Below are 14,581 nucleotides of genomic sequence, written 5' to 3' on the forward strand. Positions count from 1 at the left end.
GTGTGTGTGTGTGTGTGTGTGTGTGTGTGTGTGTGTGTGTGTGTGTGTGTGTGTGTGTGTGTGTGTGTATGTATATATATATATATATATATTCACATACACACATATGAGAGACAGGGAGATATATAGAGAGAGAGACGGGGGGGGGTGTTGCTTGCAGTTATTTACAGGCCACATCGATATATATATATTTCAAACATGACATGACTGAGTTATAGCATTTACCTACTCGGCTCATAATTGGTTCTGACCCTGCCTTAGTCCTCAATGCTGAGCTTGTCTATTGTGAGCATATCGTAGATCAGTAGACCGCAGACATACGTCATGTGAAAGACTGTTCCCGCAGACTAGATACAAAATGATTTACCCATATCAAGGTCAAAGGAAACTACATGGATTTTCTCGAGCTTGAGTTTATTCGTTATCACGCAACATCCTATTTATAGGTCCTGCACCTGTTCACCTTCACACCATATATTGCACACTCATTATTCCTGCGTGACTGCTCAAATGAGCTAAAAACACAGTGTACACCATCTGGTTTGTATAAAACTAAATAACTGTGGTGTAATGTATACCATTTCCACATCAGCATCACACACTTAAACTAGCAAACCTCCTGATACCTGTGTTTAATTAGCCAAAGATTATGACTGGCACCACTTAATAGAATGATTACCTGCTTATACTCCAAGCAATCCACAGTATGGAAGCCTGTGTCAAAAATGTGTGCCTAAAAGATGACACTGTCATGTTGCTTTTCATCGCATATGGACACATTCTTGGTGCTTTATAAAGGCCAGGAGATGTTGATTTTGCACTATTCAATCAAGACTATAATTTAATTAATGTGAAAAGCACAAGGATTATATCAAAAGAGTACAATGCTTAGCAGGTATTACAGGCTTACAATACTGAGCTGTATATTAGTTTAACATTTTCAATATACTCTCTACCTCTAACAACGCCTCAGAGTGTACCTCTGGCTACAGTTGACCAACAACCCAGTTTTAAAGAATGAGAACACTTATAGAACATCCCCTAGTTTCATATTAGAAAACAGAGACATCATTTCCTGAGCCTAATGAAAACATATCGGTGAGGTGTTTCTAAGGTAGTGGAGAGAGAAACGCTGGAAGAAATTGAGGCGGCAAGGAGCTTGGGGAGAATATAAAGGACCTCAGTGATGTGTTCTGAGAATCATCACTGCTGGGACATTCTCTACTTTAGTTTGCACTCACGGCTCCCCATATTGCCATTGAATTAATTATTGATGAGCAGTTTTGTACAAGAGGCAGCACCAAATTGGACATTCTAATTTGACTCCTGCCTTCATTTGTACAAAACTGTTTTCTATTCTTGCGACCAGCATCCACAGTATACCTTAATTCTAACTACAGTAATAGAGAAATAATTGAACACAAGAGCCTATCTACCTAACCTGAGCTCTCCAGGCAGGCTATTCCAGAGATTGATCACAAAGCTCCCCTTTCTCTAGTCGATAACCTGGACCCATAGGTAAGGCCAATACAACTGCATCTCTAACTACAGTACTACAGCTGAACTACAGCTTCACAAAATAAGCAGAACAGAACAGGGCATGATGGAAGTGGAGCGTTACAAACAATGAGAGAGCTAAGCTAAGAGAGTCAAGTGTGAGTCAAGTGTGTAGCCCTTACAGTTACTGACCCTTTTACTAACGGTGTGAAATGAAAACCTCAATATGACTCAAATCTCAATTGCAGAGAGACAGAGAGAGAGAGAGAGAGGGAGGGAGGGAGTGAGTTGCATAATTGAGGGGGCAGAAACTGAGCTCTCGAGTGCTATAAAGCAGAGATAGAGTGTGACAAGTGGTTTAAAATACATCGAGAGCAGCGCAATTACATTTCGGCAATTTTAGGTACCGTATATGTATGCAACATGACAACTGTTAACAAGGTATCCGAAAATAACATGTGACATGTGTCTTCTTTCGTTGTCTGCATCGTTTATTTTTTAACAAAGGTCACATTCATTAAAAAAATGATATTTCATGCCTTGTCTAGTCGACTCCCATAGATTCCAGTGCATAGTTTGTCACACAGCTCCCCATTCGTCTCGTGTGGCCAGACTGCTGTTGTGGAATAGTTGTCTGGCTACGCGAGACTAGCTCCCCATAGACTGGCCCCATGAAGTGAACGGAGATGTCGTAACTCTGTCACAATTCAAGGGCTCTGGGGCAACCCACCACATCCCACCTCCACCCGTAGAGGGACACTAATTACTAGTAGTAGGCCTAGTATTAAAATAGTATGGTCTTTTTTATGTTCAATGTGTTTGTATTTAGTTCATAAAGTTAACATAACTATAACTAAATGCATTTGAAATTAAATACAAAATTTACTTTCCAATTCCAATAAAAAAATAGCAAAAATGTAGATAATTTATTTGTCCTTTCGGAAATTTATTTTGTGCACAAAGGGTCGATGGAAAAGTGCCATAACAGCTGTAAGTAGCTGTAAGTTAAAGCTTTTGATGTATTCAGGATTTCAATTCAAATATAGCAAAAATAGCTGATCTACAAGCTCAAAACGCATCGCACTGTCTGCTTTTGCTACGACAGTAATATGCAATGTTAATAAAATATTGGGGCCCTCTCCATTGTCAAATAGCCTGAACTACTTCTATCCAGGTCAAAGCGTTTGCAAAGTAAATGGCAAATGATGTTTAAGGTTTAGTTTAGGTCTCTTTTTGTTATTATATTTCAACTTTAACAATGTCAACTTTAACAAGACAGACAACATACATACATCGATGTTCAAGTTGTATTGTATTCACTATATACTGTACATATTGGTTAATAATATATATATTTTTTCATTCAAATATGTCCTGGATTGTAGCTGTAAGTTAAAGCTCAGAATGTGGAGCAAGATGTGTCCTGTCAGTACGTTCTAAAACAATGCTTCATTTTACTTATTTCAGAAAATGTCTTTTGTTTCCAAAGTACATAAATACCCTGCAAGTGAAAGTGATCCATTTAACCAGTGAATGCCTGAGCATGGAAGTGGAATGGAGGAAGAGACAGAGAGAGAGAGAGGAAGAGACGTACGTCAGGCTTGGGGAGGGATCATTGTATTGCCTCTTCTGTTCTCTCCTTGGAGAAAATTACACCTCTTACTTTTATGCAAAACTGTTCCTGGTAATATTTGTCATACAAATGAAACCAGCCATGGTCTGCTGTTCATGTTAATTGGCAGAAGTAAACAGGCCATATCCTATTTAAACAATATTGACTGTCAAACATACGGACGGAATTACTTGAACTATTACTCTAACTGCAGCATGGCTTTTGGCCCTCTCTTTTATTTTTTACTGTACTGTAATCAGCTGGGTATGTCGGTGTATGTCGGTCAGGGACCAAGTATGTGTGTATGTCGGTGTTGTCCACCGGCCAATCAGGGACCAAGTATACTGTATGTGTATGTCGGTGTTGTCCACCGGCCAATCAGGGACCAAGTATGTGTGTATGTCGGTGTTGTCCACGCACCGGCCAATCAGGGACCAAGAACAGCGATCGGCTTGGTATGTATGTCGGTACATTCCGCCAGCCAATGAGCAACCACTATTCTCGATGACGTAACTAAAGTACGTTTCAAAATTGGTATAAGGTCAATCGGGGGTATGTATCGGCTAGGTATATGTGTGTATGTCGGTGTACTTCACCGAGCAATGAGGGACCACTGACCACTGCTGTATATTCTGAGTGGAAATACAGCAGTGGTGAGCACATGTTTTGTAGTGGTGAGCGCACCTCATGGCGCGCTCTGCTTGCACACGAGTAGGCCAAACATGGCCTACTTGTGTGCGAGTTGGCAGCTCGACAGAGTGCATTTCTAGTTATCTATACTATACTTTATGGAAGATGTGTCATGTGTGTCACTGTCACATATAATATTTGTCTATTTGGCATAACCGGCCACCCGAACTTGCTGTTTTGTGTCTCATATGTGTCTCGGGTGTGCAGAGCTGAATGGAATGTGAACGGACCAACAGTTTCCAAGGACCAAAAAAAGCTCACTTCACCTGTGTGAAGTGAGTTAGCGCCCATAACAATGTTTGTGTTATGCAATGGCCTAAGGCCTGACTCACACCTTTCGCTAAGAGCAGTGGCTTTAATTGTTTATTTGTTTTCCTTGAAATCATTGCATGTGCTTTTGTACTGTCTTCTAAAGCAGTTACCAGGCAGTATACTGTGTGCTCCAACACGGCACCATCACAGAAACAACGTCAGTCCTGGAATAAGTTTGTCAACTGTGTTAACAATTCAACCTGCATGTCATTAAAGGCAATTGTTTTTCAAAGAATGTTCAATAGTCAATCTAAGCTTACAATGTGCCGCGCGATGACACCATTTTGTATATCGTCTCTTTTCGGTATGGTCGGCATTTGTATAAGACTAGAATTTTGTGCTCATCCCAGAGTTACTTCGCCACGCACTATGGGAAAATTATAACGTGCTGTCTCGCCGCCGTATAGCCTGTGTGTGTGTGTGTGTGTGTGTGTGTGTGTGTGTGTGTGTGTGTGTGTGCAAGGCAGGCGTGTGCGTGTGTGTGCAGGCGTGTGTAGTCGGCAGTTGGCTGGCAGGCGAAAATAGCAAAAGCTATACGTGTAATGTAAATATTTAGGCACAATCCAAGTAGTGACAATGAACAATGTTGATTTAACTAAGGGATTCGCTGAGTCATTTATTTTGTAAATACAGAGATTTAGAAGGAATAAGCAAAATAGTGAGCCTATAATTCATCCCCTTCCTTCTTTCCGTTGTCCTGCGAGAGCCGATTCTCTTCTCCTGCAGCCGAGAGAACAGAGAAGACAGAGCAGTGTTGCCAGGTTTGTGAATTGTAAGCGAGTTGTAGTGTATGTAAGTAGCGTGGTTAAAGGCCTTGTTTCTGGGCCTGTTGGGGCAACAGGCCGAGGGGCAGTGTTGCCAGGTTTGCGATTTGTAAGCGAGTTGTAGTGTATGTAAGTAGCGTGGTTAAATGTTTGTATTAAACAAATGCATTGCCGGCGTGAGTGTGGAAGGGAGGCATTATTTTGGCAGTGCAAAGACTATTGTTTGGCGGCTGGTGGTCTGCTTTGGCGTCGGGCGCCTTATGAGGAGATAGCTTTTGAACACTGCGAAGGGTAAGTGTGTGACGTCACTGCCCGTGTGAGTGTGTGTGGGTGTAGTGTGTAAGATGGTGTTGTGGGTGTTGCAATAGCGACGTAGCTGTTGTGGCTTTGGGTTTCTTCTGGGTACAACGTATTGCGTACAGCTTTTTGGGTACCACTTCTCCAATGTATAATAGATAGGCTTAAGTAATGACATCAACCGCTGGCGCTGGATGTCCCACAGCTAAACAAAGGCAATAATCTATCATTCCCTGAAGAAGACCTTGCCAGGTCGAAACGTATAGTTTCCACTTAAATAAATCCTGCATTGTGGGCCACGAGTGTGCAGCTTCTTTCTTCACCAACCACAGCTACAAAGACAAGAATGAGATCATTATAGTAGGTGCTAATGCCCAGAGGCAGGAGTGGATCCATTACATGTGGTTTGGAGACCTGGTGCTCCAAATTCACACCAGTAATATGAGATTATGAGCTCTTATTATGAGCCTATAATATGAGCTTTTTCATCATTAAAAGTTTCCAAAAAAGTAAAAAATAAAGAAATAATATGAATCTTATTTTGCAGAGGGCCATGTTTGAAACTTTTGAAAAATCTTAAACAATAACAGTCAACAGGTCAGAGCTTACTTTAAGGTGATACATTTAATTCAGCCCCTGTTCCTTTTTCAATACTAGAGGTTTGCCACGGCCCTCCACACATACATCACACCACCGACCAGTGGTAACATTTACTTTAGTAGGCTACTGTAGTTAAGTACAATTCTGCGGTATTTGTACTTGAGTATTTCCAATTGCGAGTACTTTTTCCTCTACTCCACTACATCTCAGAGGCAAATATTGTATACTCCACTACATTTATTTGAAAACTTTAGTTACTAGTTAATTTGGATTATTATTACAAGACATACAATAACCACTTCGGCTCACAATACATCGCATTGTGAGCTTGAAGATCATCTATTTTCAAAATATGTATATGAAAACTTGAAACGGGACATTCTGCGTATTGAGTACTTTCTACTTTTGGTACTTTAAGTATATTTTGATAGTACTTTAATCAAGTTTCAAATTGAATTCCGGACTTTTACTTGTAACGGTATATAGATCTACATTGCAGATACTTAATACTTATTATACTTAAGTAAAAACAATTGAGTACTTTTTTATGCAGATCTCCGTATCTGTCAGTCCTACAAGGTACTAGGTTGGTACAAGGTTGGACTTTTTACCTCTTATGTGCACGCAGGTATAGCCTGGGCAGCATTCCATTTCAGGTTTATGATCCGGTCGGGAGCGGATGGTAACTTCCGTCATCTTGTAGTCAATGATTTGTAGTCATCTGGCAGGAAACCACAAGGCGGAATCGGTACTATGAATGGGTACTTCTTATTCCGCTACTAATCCGTGACTACAACATGACGTAAATTACCATCCGCTCCAAACCGGTTCACACAGCGATTTTGGAACACAGACCAGGCTTTCCTCCGAGGTGGAAGCCTGGTTACGCGAGGTTAGTACAGGTAGGCCTATATAAGAGTAAATCTTATTTTTGTTTGGCCTCCTTACAGACAATGCAGCAGCATAGATAGCATACCATTCAAAACAACAAAAGCACAGCAAACAAAGTGATATGATAAAGAGTGCGAGAAAGAGCAATCAAGGAGTAGAACTATAGTAACATTATGTACATGTGCGTGTTTTCCATGTAGTAGCAAAGTTTAGGTAAACTTTTCTGTTATATGTTCCATATACAACACAATTTAGTTTAAGAAGGTGAAAGGTCTTTTTATGTCCATATATGGAGATCCCTTCACCCATCTTGCTGCCTGTTAAGAGGTTGTTCATGTCTTTTACAGGAGCAGACTGACTGGTTGTCTTGCCACAGATTTTCATGGTGATGTTGTATACAACACTCATTTCACTTCTTGCTGCTGCCCATTCTGATTTGGCCTTACACGTGTAAGTGATAACACATGTTATAGAGGCTATTTTAAATGGATATGAATACAGTTGTGCCTTCACTTGCCCTTTGGTGTGCCTTGTAATGCATGTCAAACTGGGGATCCTTGGAATGAAACGGGTTGAGGATCTCTGCTAGGGCCGTAAAGATCTTCTCTTATGGTCCCTGGCATATCTCTTCAAACAGGGGTCCGCAGGCTAATTGATTAGTGTCAGTTTGGGAACCACTGTTCTAACTGATCAAATCTGAGTTTCTCCTATTTGGCCCTCTACTATAGGAATTTGCAGATCCCTGTTACAGGTTCTCGATACCTGAGGGTGTAGGAGGCTATTATCTGACTCTGACCTCGGTTTTAACATTCAAGCGAAGTACACGGGCTTTGTCTATGAATAATTAATTTGTGAACATATTCTTGAGGTTTTGGTAAGGGGCAAGGAAGCCCTGCTGGATTTGAAGCCCAGGAAGTGATTATTTAAACATGCAGTTCCCATTAATGGCCCGGCAGATATTTCACCTCCTGCTGGCTGCAGAAGCACTTACAGTACACATTGGAGTAAATGAGGTTTTGCCTGGACTTTACATGAAAATGTTAAAAATTTCATGAATACTGTTTTCAATCGCTAGTTTAAAGTCTTTTTTCAATTTCAATTATGCTTCTACTGGTTCTACCGAGTGAACGCTGGCCTCGCTGCAGTTGCAGCCAATAGCAGTTGTTACCAGTTGCTTTTCATAGTTTTCAGGACCAGAAGGTCCAAGATGGCAGATTTTTTATTTTGGTCCGTAGAAACCAATGGATGATGTCACTGTTCCCTCTGTCCATATTTGTTACGCCGGGTCTCTGCTGCAGCCATTGGGCATCCGTCAGCGCCATGTCATCGTCAACGCAGGGAATGCTCCCTTTTTAATGAATGGATGGTGCTCCACTGCCGACGTTACCTGTGCGTCACCCATTCGCCCCGGTTAATTTTTTGAGGCCGTCCAAATGCAATGCGACGCAACGCACTCAGTGGAGCCCCGGCGTTACAGTCTATGGTCCCAGCCCTTCATAACCTTGGCATGACAAGCTAAAACAATGAGCAATGTCATGAATGCAAAATTAAACAACAAAGAAACACAAATAAAAACACAATTTAGGGGCATTTAAGTGTGAGTGTTGAATTCAAGGTCGAATCCCTAATTTGACATTGACCCTATAGGCCCAGTAGGTACCTACTGACGGTATCCGGAGAACTTGCCAGTTTACCAACTCGCTGCGATATATTTTTTTACTTCACCTTCATTTAAATTGCATTGAATTGAAAGAGAGAGAGAGGATAGTTGTTTATAGTTAACACTAGAGAAAGTAGGAATGTTTAAACACCAATGGTATGCCTACTTATAATTGGTATTTGTCTTACTTTGTCTTAAGAAAATGTTACATCTTGATTATAGACTAATATATAATTAATATAACATACTAATAGCACTCACTGTTTATGGAATGGGGTTGATTAATCATCTTTAGTTTGAAGGCCTGGCAGATGAATATATATTTACAAAAAATCATTAATTTTGTTCAGGGCACACAGTGTTTTTTATTCCCCCAATGAAAATGATTGGCAGCCTTTCATGACAAGAAAAAAAGGAAAAGGAAATTGGAATAGTCCCTATAGACCGCTACCTTCTGATTTAGCATTTCGGCAAATAATTGACCATAATTAACACATTAAAGCTCTAATCAGCTCCATTTAATTGTCCCAAGCAGTCAATGAGCAACCTCCAGCCAAGCTCCACATGGGTTAAGTGTGAAGTAGACATTGATGGATGCTGAGCCTACAGCTAGCTCTGGTCCATAGCTCTAATGCCTTCATTAGAGTTATGGAACTGTTCTTTTCCTATACGCTCGCATAAATGCAGAGCAGCCTCTCGTCTGTAGCATAAATATAAAAAAACGTTTTACCTACTCACCAAAGAAAGGCAGTTTGTGTAATTAGAAAGCCTACTTTCCTACTTTCACTTTTTGGCTAGAAAGGGATTCTTTTTCTCCGGAAGGAAAATCTTGTCTATGAGATTTTTCTCTTGGCAATATCGGTAGTGGAGTAACTAAAAGTATTTATTTTCCGGTGTAAAAACAATCCCTTTCTGGCCAAAAAGTGCAGTTGAAACATGTGGGCTCAGAGTGCGTCCACTAAGGACAGTAGGCTTTCTAATTACACAAACCGCCTTTGTATTGGTGAGTAGGTAAACCGTGTTTTATGTTTCCGCTACAGAGGATAGGCTGGTCTGCGTTTCATGCGAGGACTAGAAGCAAAGAGTGGGAGAGCCTTAATGCGGCAGCAAAGCAGTAAGGCTATATGGACCAGAGCTAGCCTACAGCATACTATTGAGGGAACAACCTCCCTCTCCTCCTCCTCTCCCTTTTATTGTGATTCCATCACAGAGGTGATCCCTGTCCCCCACTAGGTGTTTGATTAAACCGTGACACTCACACAGCATCCCACTGTTTCACACCAAAGCCACCCTGCTGTTTTTTCCCTTTGTTTTCTGTTTCTTCTTCATCTCTCTTATCTATGCTCACCACAGCATGCCGTTTTCAAGGTCTCCCGTAAACCTTTATTTGAAGATGTAAAGCCTCATGTGCAAAACCATCTTTGTCAACCAGGTGAAGAGGGAAAAACCTTCCACACAATTTTACAGAGCTGTTTCACAAACAGTGGGTCCGGACCCATCTGTAGCCAATATAGGAGGCGCTAGCCCCTCCTATATTCTGTAGATTTTTGTCCTAACACAAACATTAAATGCTATTGACAATGAATGGAGAGTTTACGTCATATGTAGACGAGCAAATCCGTATTTACTATTATTGTTAAATTCCCATTGACAATGAATGGAGAATGTACGTGTCTGAGCAAATTGGTATTTTCGTCCTACACAAAGTTCCCATTGACAATGAATGGAAACTCACTTCACATGGTTGTGATTTATGGTTGAGTATAGGGATGTCCCGATCACGTTCTTTTGCTCCCGATCATAATATTTGCATTTGAACTGATGCCTCTAATTTCTAGTTAAATTCAGTACTTACCTGGAGAGCCATATGAAGGTTATTGTTGTTGTTCATTCATATTACCAAAAATGGGATACTAACAGTTATGTTTACTTCTTATATTGAGCTTGTGTCTATATTTTCAGTTTCACACTTCTTCATAATAAACCTGCCCATTACACGCCTGCCTGTTTCTTGGAGTTATAAAGTGGATCAGAGTTTAACTGCCTGTTTAACTCAGTATGGGAAGACTCTGAGGGAGAACAGACCAAGTATGTCAAACCATGTATGGCTATCCAGGGTTTGATGAGGTCAGTGTTGTGATCTTATATGGAGATCCAGGTGATGAATGTCAGCTCCACATACAGTATGGAGATCCATGTGTTGTACCAATTTGGTTCATTTGCAAGTGTTACTCGTGTCGTGGCAACCACACTGGTTATCATGAGACTGTCACAATATGGCCATATATTAACATTCATTCCCATAACCTAAAGCGTGAGGTTGCGTGCATGCATCCGCCTGGGTGATGGCAGACTGTGGGTGAATGCTGGCATTTTGGCATGGGGGGGTCAGATCAACATATGGAATTAATTCTGTACTGGGCTACTGGCCATATGTGGACCGTGTCTTGAGTGTACAGGGTTTGATAGGGTTTGGGTCAGAACCATGTTACCGTTTTCTTATTGCTTGGCTCCTGTTATCGCAGCTATATTCTTCTTCTTTTTCTTCCACCAAATATTGCAGTTCTGGCTTACACACACACACACACACACACACACACACGTATGCACACGTGCGTGCACACACACACACACACACACACACACACACACACACACACACACACACACACACATGCGCGCCAATGGTAATGAAAAGTTGAACGACTTATCTGCTCAACTTTGATGAACTTTAACCAATTATTTTTGCACTCAAAATTGGGAAATATGCATGCTATAATATTGATTGGATCAGTAATAATCGACGGGGTTGTGCCAGGATCCAAAATAGCCCCTGTTAACAAAAATAGCCTGCACGAAGGTGCTAGCAACACAAACCTGGCGGTGAGTTTGTGGTCCCAGGTTTTCTTGGATTCTCTATTGTAAATCTTGAAATCGTCTTCTGGGTCGTCGTTACTGTGTGTCTGGGGGAAAAGCCTCTTTATGAAGAACCTCTCAACGCCCTTTCGGTCGAATCTGATGTTGGCTTTAACCGAGAGAGGATGCATCCATCCAAATTGTTTTGCATACTATGTAGATTGTAGACGCTATAGTGTGCAGGAGTTTTTTCTTCTACGTTTTTGGCCATATAGTTTGGTCCAGGATCCACACGCATATCCGACACACCAAAGGTCCGACATGCGGAAAAAGCGATCGAACATCTGCTGCTTTAAGCACCTGTTGCTTTGCATACTGTAGGTGGGTGCATGTGGCAAGGCTTGTTTCTCATTGAACCAGGTGAAGACAAAACACCTCTGTGTGTCGAGGATATTCGAGGCACACAGAGATTACTGGAGCATCAATTCCCCGTGACACCATGGCAGGTCGCATTAATCCAAAGGTGTCAGGGTCCTATCTCTAATGGGGGTTCACATTAGCCTGGGTCAGTCATTTAGTTTTATGCTTTCATGGCTGCACGAGCCAGCAGCAGCAGTGTAATAGGCCAAGCTTTCTTCAACCGCCCTCCTGCTCATTTTGGCACCGGCTTCTTCCAGATGACATCTGGGAAGTCATTAACAAAGCACTACATTGCTCAGAGAGGCGATGCTCCACTGGCTCACTGTATTAAGACACTGACCACAGTACTACACATGGGAACTTTGGTTCAGGCAACAGCTACTTGCCTGTACGCAATATGGAGAAGTATATGAATATCTTATCTTTTACTAGATCCCTATAGATTTTTGAGGGGCGCTAGCCAGACAGACAACTTTTGGTGTCTGTTCACAAACTTTGACTTTAACCTTTAACCTTTCTTTTTTAGGGGGATCGAGATTTGTTGTCAGTATCAGCCTAATCTCTCAAGACCTTCTGTTAACAGCAGAACCTGTCCTCACTAGGCCTACTGCCTTTAAACATAGGCCACATAGGCCACAATGTGTTGCCATGCGACACATTGTGAGCTTGTAGATCAGCTATTTTCAAAATACTTGTGAGATGGGACATTCTGCACAATGAGTAATTTTTGTACATTAAGTACAGTAGATTTTGATACCATTACTTTTGTACTTTTACTCAAAGTAAATTTTTAATTCCGGATTTGTACTGTATTTCTGCATTGCAGTATTGATACTTTTACATAAGCAAAACATTTGAGTACTTTTTCCACCACTGCCATTTTCAAAATTTTGGAGTGATAAAGCCATGCTAAGGGTTTGTTAATGAAATGTGTGTTCTTGTGAACGCAATCTGGAAAAGATTTAGTAAAGATCTGTTCGTTGTATACTAGTGCTAATTAGAAGGATGTTGAAGAGTATCTTGTACATTTTTAATAGGTAGTTACCACTCTGAATGGCCAGTGGAAAATTGGATATTATTGTCACAGTGTGTTCTTTGTGGTAAGGCATAGGAGGCATATTATTTTCACTAACGCTTGCCCGAAGTCTATAGTTCTGGGATACTGTTAAAGTGGTTACTGTGCTTTTATCATATGAGTAGGCCTAGGTGCCAGTTCTATTGATTAGATGGTGTACTTCTCAGAAAGTTCAGACTACAGAGCATTTGCAACAGTTCATTCCGTTAGAGGTTGTCCATCTCTTGGAATGAACAGAGGTTGTCCATCTCTTGGAGTGAACAGAGGGTAACAATAATTGTAGAAGACGCTTCTGTGCTCATAAAGTGGCTCATAAAGCTGTTCGGTGATAAGCCTTATGTTGAGACCAAAACTGCTCTTACTCATCATCCTACTTCTAGCTTTAATAGCTTCAGCTACTTCTATCTTTAATAAAAAAAATTGACAAATGCCTAGCCACATTATTATGGCATACCGCCCCTAATAGGAGACATCCACTGGGGATCTGTCAGAAACCCAGTGCATTTCTCAGGGATATCACTTCAGTTGTTGTTTATCTGGCAGGTAATTTGTAGCACTCAATTAGTTTGCACTCAATTTACCGTACTTGTTTTCTCGGGTTCGTGACACTTAATACAATCTTGCACTTTAAAATTTCACTCTGAATGTTATGAATACATCCTAAAAGCCTCGTGACCATGGAGTCTCTGACTAAACATAGTGGTACATCCACAATACTCAATAGTTGTTACAGTGCATTTCATTATACTGTCCCACTATAGACTTTCAGTATTGAAAAAAATAACATACAACTGTAAATCAAGTTTCTTATTTCTTATTTTTTCACAATACCTACCCCCAGGTAGGAGTGCCATAATACAAATTCCTTGTTAAGATGTTGTCCACACCCAGACATTAGTCTTCTACCTATAGGATTTGACTGGAGAAAACATTTCAAATGAATGTACTTGTGCATCGTTTCAAATTGTTGTTTTTTTTCCCTTTTCCTTTTTTCTCTCTTTTACTTAAATTTGAAACCACAGTAAGGCAACATTATGGCAAAGATGTCTAAATGTTTAAGTTTTGCTGCCAAGAAAATAAAAAACACTATAGAAATATGCTCTCAGTGGAGGCATTATGCCCCAATACCAGCACTTACAGTAAACATCAAACTCTCTCTCTCTCTCTCTCTCTCTCTCTCTCTCCTTCCCTCTCCTAGCTGTCTCTGTATGACAAATTGAAAATTCTCTAGCATAGGCCTAGAGACGTGCTTTGATGTGGATATGAGTTTTCCACCACTAAAGTGGCATTTGAACACGTTATGTCGGATGATCAAGTGGGGAAACACGGAAAACTGGATGCGAAACGAAATTGGAAAACATTTTAAATGAGCCACAACTGAAGCATGCACTTGCAGACATTTATGCACATCATAGGTGTGCAGGAGGTGGTTGCACCACCAGAACGTAAGTTCTGTCTTAAGTTGTGGAGTAAAGTCCTTACTAGAGGCTTAGTAAAGTCTACTAGTTAGTTTGTAACTAGTGGCTTACTAAATTGTGTTGCACCACGACTGTTTAAGGCATAACATAACTAGTAGTGCCTAGACTGTTCCTAAAATAATGTGTAGTCACATGACATCATAGCTCCCGGATCCAATGAAAACGAGCGGTTTCTACACTAGGAAGTAAACGTTATCTTGTCAATGTATGTATTTACGTATTGTCCGGTATGTATTTATCAGATATTTTTTATTCATCAGATATTGTTTACTACAAAGATTGTTTGATATATTTACAGGTATGATAGTACATGCATTGTATTCAAATAGCTGCCCCGTGAGCACGGGGCAGCACACCTAAACCTAACCCCAAACCCTCACCCTAACCATAACCGCGAGCATGGGGCAGCACACCTAAACCTAACCCCAA

This window comes from Protomyctophum bolini, assembly GCF_963924005.1.
Source record: "Protomyctophum bolini genome assembly, chromosome: 14".
NCBI lineage: Eukaryota > Metazoa > Chordata > Actinopteri > Myctophiformes > Myctophidae > Protomyctophum > Protomyctophum bolini.